At 43.1% G+C, this 8,034-nt stretch overlaps 1 long non-coding RNA gene across 1 annotated transcript; it reads left to right on the top strand.

Annotated features, from left to right (window-relative positions):
- Nucleotides 1–5,611: 5,611 nt before the first annotated feature.
- LOC103637984 (uncharacterized) lies at nucleotides 5,612–5,945 on the top strand. The gene is made up of 3 exons (XR_558503.2): nucleotides 5,612–5,679; nucleotides 5,769–5,828; nucleotides 5,915–5,945. It is a non-coding gene; the product is annotated as an uncharacterized lncRNA (long non-coding RNA).
- The last annotated feature ends 2,089 nt before the right edge of the window (nucleotides 5,946–8,034 follow it).

Raw genomic sequence — 8,034 nt, 5'->3', positions numbered from 1 at the left:
ACATAGGTGGACGACAGCGACGAGCTGCGAGGTGGAGCAGTTGTCGCCCCTTGCTTCCCCCGGTAGCACGCGCGGACGGCGGGCTCATGCCCGCACGAGGGAGTCAGACGACCATTGGTGTGGTCACGTCGGCCTGGACGACAGCAACGAGCGCCCAGGCAGTGAGGTGGAGGAGCTGTCGCTCCTTGCCTCGGGGGGTGGGGGTGCTATCACAGTGCCGAGGTGTGTGTGCGGAGCTGTGGCCAAACTGCGCATGCAAAAATAGCTTACTTGGACTGATCAAGCAAGAGTGCCACTCCACATTAAGAGGCATAACTGCTAGGAAAGATGGTTTCATGTTTTGTTGGACAAACCTTTTTTCCCAATTTCTTTTGCATGTAAACACCTAATAGTCCTCTAATCATTACTACAGAACAAAAAATTATAAGAGTTCTCAATTTTTTAAAGATCAAGAGTTAAAATTGGGCTTCTTATTAGGATATCAGGAATGTTATTAGACTATCATGTTGTAACAGTAACACAGTTTGGAGAATGGATGTCCACTAAATTCTAGCAAATTGTTACCTGCCTACTTGATACTAATATGGCAGATATGAGTTTCAAGATCTGAACCTCCTTTTCCCCTAAAGTTAAGTATCATCAGAACGACACCGCACTACCATGTAAATTTTCATAGGTTCATAGAATAATGCAGTGAACATATGTAGCTATCCAAAAAACAGCAGGACATCTTGAACAAGCTCAAATAAATTCACATAAACAAGATTGAACACATAGAACAAGCTGCCATCTTGTTCATACATCAAGCTTTGGACAAGAGGAAAATACATCAGCAAACAGGAGAAGGCAAAGCAACCAAAAGAAAAGGCAGATGAACAAGACAGTGCTCAAAACAACATAAAGGACAGAAGCATATCTAACCTGGAGTACAATTCAATGACTCTCTCTACTGATTAAAATGTGCAGGTATAGTTTAAAATGAAGGCTAGGGCAAAAGATCAAAACCAACATAGCAAAAGGTCACAAGTAAAGTTATTTTTTCTTTTGTCACTGACCACATACATGCTCTATTCAAGAGCAGAGGTTGGGATTTGCTAGTTGATGTCGCCATCTCCATGAGAATCAAACGCATGTTTTTATATATCAGAAACAACATGTATATTTGGGGCTGCAAAATACAACCTTATCTCGAATGATGCTTTTCCAATTGTTCTGAAGTGAGACCAACGTTTAGCAAGAATAATGGAAAGGCTCAGAAGTTAGGAATTTATTGTTTAGGTTTTCTTTGCCTACCTTGATACAAGAACATGAGAGGAATCAATTGTTGAGAGCTCTACTACAACATATGCATCAGATAAAATTTTGATAGTAAATGACATCTCGTTGGTACCACTTCTTCAATTAAGACAAACAGGAGTGTTACACCAATGACATGATCCTTTTCAACATTTTAGAAAACGAATGACAAAGTTGTATATGAACACAAAAAATGCAACTCTTTCCTACTAAAAAATACCTTGTATTTTCTTTCTACAAAGCAATGTCATCCAATTGTAAGAAACTCTCACAACTGATCGAAATAAAATAAAATCCGCAGAACTAATTGTTTTTTACCCCTGGCTTCTCTTCTAAAGAGCACCACCATGTCAATACAAAAAACAGGGTTCTTACTTCGATAAGCAATTAAGCATTAAGTAAATATCATTAAGCATTGACTCCTAAATACTCAATAGCTAGTAGCTACCTAGGTGTTTCGGACCACTTACAAACTCAATTTGCAGCGATGGAGATATGCTTGTCATGTTGTAGAGGAACCACCGTGCGCCAAAAACACAACCCACTCCATACAGTGTCCTCAGCGGCATGACCAACAGGGTACCTATTCCATACAACAATGGTTTCCCGGCCATTGTTTCTGCATGCTTAGCAGCAAGGACAATTGCCCCCTCATCTGCCAAAAAACAGAAACATGCCAAAATTTGTCAAGACCAAGAATTCAAAGAGAATTTCGCTATTGTTAAAGTAATTCATAACATTAACCACTAATCTGGCTTCAGCTCGAGTGTAGGCCACAAGAGTTGCAACATCTACTCCCTTAACTCTCTACGCATCTCCAGTTCAAGCTCCAATTGCTCTGCTTCCTCCCTTAGGACCCGCTTCCTCCTTCAGGATCCAAAACCTGCAGGAACACAAACTTGTGTAACCAAAACTGAGCAATAACAACAATAAATATAAAACTGAAAGAATAGATTCTGGAGTTGTAGACTGAGGAGCACCACCATATTCCATCAGAGTGGAGGCAACAAAAGATCTGGATTAGCCAAATCTCTTCGCTAAGCTCATTTGAGACATACGAAGTGATTTCTCATCATCACATCTAGCTCCTGCCATATAAAAAATGTTGTCATGAATACATGTTTTGGCCCCCCCAAAATATACAAGAAAAAACAGCATGAGACAGAAAGATACACTTTTCAGGAACTAAACATTAGTCTTAACTGTGACCATTTAAAAATACGACTCTCCTTGTTTAGTGGCCAAATTCATGCTGCATCCTTGTTTTGTTGAGGATCCTGGAAGCTACATTCGTTAAGTAATTTAGAGAAGATGCAGCATCTTAGTGGACAGATTCACTCATTTGAGCAAAGCACATCACGAATCTAGAAAAGGGGAACAAAGATTTCAAGCCCTCGAGGTACCTTTAGACGATATGAGCCTTGTTCCTGGTGCGATGGTAGCAATGACTCGCCCATGACGGCGGTGACCGACGATACCTCTGTGCTCCGAGTCTAACCTCACCGCACCGTCTCGAGGTCGGACGAGGCTCTCTCCTCTTCGACGGACTTTGGAGCTGGTGGCAGCTTCGCCCCACGACTGTGACTGCGTTCACCACCGCCGCCAGCAAGGTTCAGCTCGAGGACCGGATGCAGCACGCCCTCACCCTGAAGAAGTAAAAGCGAGAAGGGGATCGATCGAGTTACCTACAGGGCCGGGCGGCTGAGCTCGCATAAGGCGCAGTAGTCGTCGGTGTGGAGCCAGGACGTGGCGGGCGGTCATGGCGGCGAGGAGGGGGCGACAGTGGTGGAGAGGAGGTGCGCGATGTAGTGGCAGATGCGCATGGCGCTAGTCGACCGTGGGGCGGGGGCCGCCGCAGAGACGGTGGTTGGTTGTGTGTGGTGTGGGCATAGCAGCATACGCATGGGGGAGCCGCGGGGTTCAGAGGTGGGCGGGTGTGGGCTGGGCGGCGTGCTACTGCCAGGGGGACGAGAGGCGGCTGACGGCTGCGAGGAAGGATCTGGACGCCGGGGATGGGGAAGGGTGGATCTAGGAGACATGGCAATCAGAGGTGGTTGCCAGGGGAACGGGAGGCGGGGCGACTGCTTTGGAGTGAGGAGGCTCCCGCTGCTCGGGCAGGGACGGTACAGATTGACACGGACGGTACAGATTGAAGGGAGGCAGAATACGGGAGGCAGAACAGGGAGAGGCAGCCTACCCCCTTACCTTCTTCATAGTAGTAGAGATTTACATAGTGGAGTTTGAAATAGGGAGTGAGCAGAGCATGTAGGCTCTTGTTTTCTATCTATATTCAAATTTAGTCGCCTAACCAATCTTAACGATATTTGCTAATTGTTTGGGGGAAATTTAATCAGTGACACTCCTTAACTGGACCATATAAGAAATGCCTCTCATTAGTAAGGCATGCGAGAAAATACTCTCACTACCACAATTCTTTCTAGATTATAGCACATTGCCTAGCTGTCTTGTTTTCTTTTTTTTTTAAAATTTTAAATTGACTTAGAAAATTACCTTATTTGGGGAATTGGAATATGTATCTCTCTCACGTGACCAACGGTAGTATATACAAATATGTTCTTCATAAAATCAGGGGCGGACCTAGCCCAAAATCTATCTCGAGGCCTAAATAGAAACTTAGTTACTAATAAACCTTTGTTGCTAAAGTAAATAAGGTAAAAAGGTCAATTGAAACTTGAAAATTGAGTGGGGCCCTGTGCCCCCACTCCGTATAACAAAGGTTCGTCTAGGGGTGACAATGTGTTTTAATATTTACACTATAAAGTTTTAGGATTGGATCGGATTAGGATCGAACCCTCTTTCTATTATTTTTAAAATAGAATTTATTTAGGGTCTTAAGAAATTGTGAATAAACATTTGGATCGCGATCCATTACCACCCTTAGGTCCGCTCTTGCATAAAATTGTATGAGCTGAACCGATTGTGCCTCACGATTATATTTAGAATGGAATTGTGACTAAAGATTAATTCATCCATTTCAATTCTATTTAGTCATTAATTGCCAAACGATGGGCCTAAAACAGGGACTAAACTGATTGTCTCTAGTCCTTCAAGGGGTGACTAAAAGGGACTAAACCATATTAATTCCACCTTTTATCCATCCTTTATGTCAGTTGCACTAATGGCGGAAGAATACTAAGGGATATTTTGGTCCTGTTATGGTTCGTTTAATGCGTTCTGAATACTTTATAGTCCCTAAAACCAAACAGGGTATGGACTAAACTTTGGCCCTGACTAAACTTTAGTCTCTAGACTAAAGAAACCAAACAAGCCCTAAGTCTAACGTTCGCTTCATTCCAATATACTTGGACACACGTAGATTGAGATAAATACACATGTATTAAATTAAATCATACTGAATTTTCAGCGCAACCTATTACCAACGAGGAATTTGTCAAAACAGGTCGCTCTATACTGCCGCTCTTTATAATACACCGTTTCAAGCCGGGGTCGTCAAAAAGGGTCACTCTATGCTGCTCGCTCTTCAAAACAGGTCAGTGTTGCTTTTGGCGTACTTCGCAGGTGGGCCCGCGTTGCAATGTCCCGTTTTTGCCCTTACGGCTGCACGTAACGTCGTCTCCTCCCTCCATTTCCCTTTCTTCTTCTCTGCCTCTTCTTCGCTGTCGAATGGTGTAGCCGTAAGGGACACAAGCAACTATTTCAGCAGATAAAATTGCTCCAACAGTCACTCGTGGAAGCCTTAAGCTTCCGAATGGTGTAGCAAAACCCACCTCAGCTCCTTTAGCTGATTTGCTTGATTTCATTTCTGATGGTGCCCCAGCTTCTACTGTTGCTTCTACTACAACACCTAATGATTTTTTGCAAGATCTTCTAGGTATTGGTGGAGTTAGTTCATCAACGACAGGTATTCTTTTTCCTGGTGTCTCTGTTCTTTCATGTGCAGTTCCCATGTTAGCTTGATCCTCTTATTACACTGAGAGCAAGAGGGCTTTATTGACATCCCTCCGTCTGCCCCCGCCCCACCCCGCCTCTCAGAATATGCACTTTTACCTTGTCTGAAGTTTGAGTTCGCTACATGCTCAGTGATTTGCTAATTAGCCATTTGCCTTCCTGTCCTTAAATTTACTTCTAGTGCTATAATACAGGTCCAAATTTTTGTATGTAATCTCATTACTTGTTATTTTTAACCCACTAAAAAGTCTTCATTGAGTGCTTCAGTTTTTACCTTTTAGGGCACTGATGTTATTATCATAAAATTTCTTTGCTTTAGCAATATCAAATCTCTGTTTTGTTCAGGTGTAACTTCAACCGCAAGCACAGATATCCTTATGGATCTTCTATCCATTGGATCATCTCCATCACATAATGGCACCCCCGTAACAGACTTCCGTCATCCTGGACAAGGTAAAACCGTAAAAGTGATTTTAGCAATTTCCTGTATTTCTGTTTATGAGTTATGACTGTTGTTGATTTTTGTTATACTGATGTAGCAGAGTCTAAACCTGTTCCTGGTGTACCTGAAGCTGTTGACCTCCTCGGTAGTTTGTCACCAGGTACGTTTGCTTCTGGTTGCTTTGGTTTAATGTTGATACCTAATTTCTGTTTATAAGCATTAGAGAATTATCTATCACTATTGCAGCCGAGTCTAAACCCACACCAAACAGGACAGCGAAGAAGAGGCAGAGAAGAAGAAAGGGAAACGGAGGGAGGAGATGGCGTTGCGTGCGGCCGTAAGGGCAAAAACGAGACATTGCAACGCGGGCCCACATGCCAGGTACGTCAAAAGCAACACTGACTTGTTTTGAAGAGCTAGTAACATAGAGTAACCCTTTTTGACGACCCTGACTTGAAACAGTGTATTATGAAGAGCGGCAGTATGGAGCGACCTATTTTGACAAATTCCTCATTACCAACCGTTAACCGTTTTACACACGTGTCGTTCCTTTCAGAAATGTCGCCGGAATCGTCCGGCTTTGGGCGAGGAGAACCGTTCGCGGCTGTTGTTAAATCCAAATGATAGGTGGGAGGTGGAGACGAGGAAGGCATGGTCTGAGGTTGCCTCACGTGACGTGCATCCATGGTCCACCCACACAGTACTACTCTAATGGTCACACTCAGCAGCTCTTACCGCATATGGGATACTGTACTACTGTGAATGGTCGAGAAGCGATCAGAGCTTGACGGTCGTTCGCCGTTCGAATGTTCGTGTGGGCGACACTGGCGGCATGATGCATCTGTCAAAAAGATCTCCAGTTTTTACACGCTGTTGAATCGACAGGTATAGCAGACAAATACAGAAAAAGGGCCGGCATCGTTAAAAAACGGCTAAGGCCTTTTTGTTTGTGTCGAATTGCAACCAGAATCGTTTCAGCTAATCAAAGTTTATATAAATTAGAGAAGCAAACCGGTTAGGAATGTTCCGACCCACCAATCCGACAAAAACGAACAAGCCCTAAGGTTGCGTCCGGTTTGGCCCATTCTGGACCTATTCCAGGTGGAATAAATCAGCCTAGTTACAATCCGATCCAGTATATTAGCGGTGTTTGTTTTAAGCTGGGCCGGAAACAATCCTATCTAATTTCAACTTCCTTCCTTCAGTTCTCGGCCTAGAACAAGTCTAGGTGGTATGTCTCCTGGATTAGTTCCTGATCTGAAATGAGCTGGTGACTAGGAATGAGTAACAAGACATGTTTCACTCGATCCTAGGCTGACTTGGTTACCGGTCTGGCTTGGAGACCGGCCTGTCGAACGTGGCCTAAGGCTAGCAAGCAGCCTGGCCTGGTTCACAATCGGAAAAGGTGGCTTCGAACGAGACCTGATCATAAGTTTAACCAGACGAATAAACCCAACTGTGTATGCTCTGCTTCCAATCCAGTTATTAGTTGCAGCTTCTCCTTGTGTCGTGTGTGGAATATTTGCTTCAGTACATTAACTTTTTTTTCTTTTTGTGTACACTGTTTTGGGCCGGTCCAGGCTTTCTCGGCACGCCGCCCGCTGTTGCGCCATCGGAGGAACCGAGGAAGCCCCGTGACAATGATAGGTGGGCCCTAAAAATGGAGAAAAAACCCTATTCCCAAGCTAGAGGCTAGTCTCTGTTCTGCTGGTGCAAACTCGCGTGGTTTAGATTTTTTTGGTTCCAAGACGTCACTATAGATACCCAAACGAGTAGCCGGGTCCGACTTAGCACAGCTCCAGGGTGACACTGAATTCCACGACTAACCAGTAGAACACACATTTGGTTGTGATAAATAGTGAATATAAATTCTAATATACTATTATTTTGTAAAATAAAAAATATAATCGTGCCAGCCGTTAGGAACAATCAATTTGGCCATCTATAGATGTCAATACAATGAGAGTTACATCTCTCTCGCTTTTGGAAATATCTTTCGCTGCTCCACAGATTCAAACAGAAGAGTTCTCTTGAGTTGGATCATTCAACTGGTCTTGAGTCTTAACTTAGATAGATACTACACTAAGCATGAAAGAAGAGGAGAGAAGAACGATGCAATCCTTAAATACCCTAATTTCGTTATCAAATCAAATTTAAATTAAGACCAGTTCAGATCACTTGACTAAATTTTAGTCCTATCACATTAGATCTGTAATACTAGTTAAGAGTATTAAACATAATCTAATTATCGAACTAATTACAAAAGTAAAGACTAAAAAGTACAACAAGTCTATAGAGCCTAATTATGTTATAATTTAATCATGTGATGCTACGGTAAACATTTGCTATTTATAGATTAATTAGAT

The sequence above is a fragment of the Zea mays genome, chromosome 1, assembly GCF_902167145.1.
Source record: "Zea mays cultivar B73 chromosome 1, Zm-B73-REFERENCE-NAM-5.0, whole genome shotgun sequence".
In the NCBI taxonomy this organism is placed as follows: Eukaryota; Viridiplantae; Streptophyta; class Magnoliopsida; order Poales; family Poaceae; genus Zea; species Zea mays.
The sequence above is the reverse complement of the archived record's forward strand: the minus strand, read 5'-3'. Positions and strand labels throughout refer to the sequence as shown.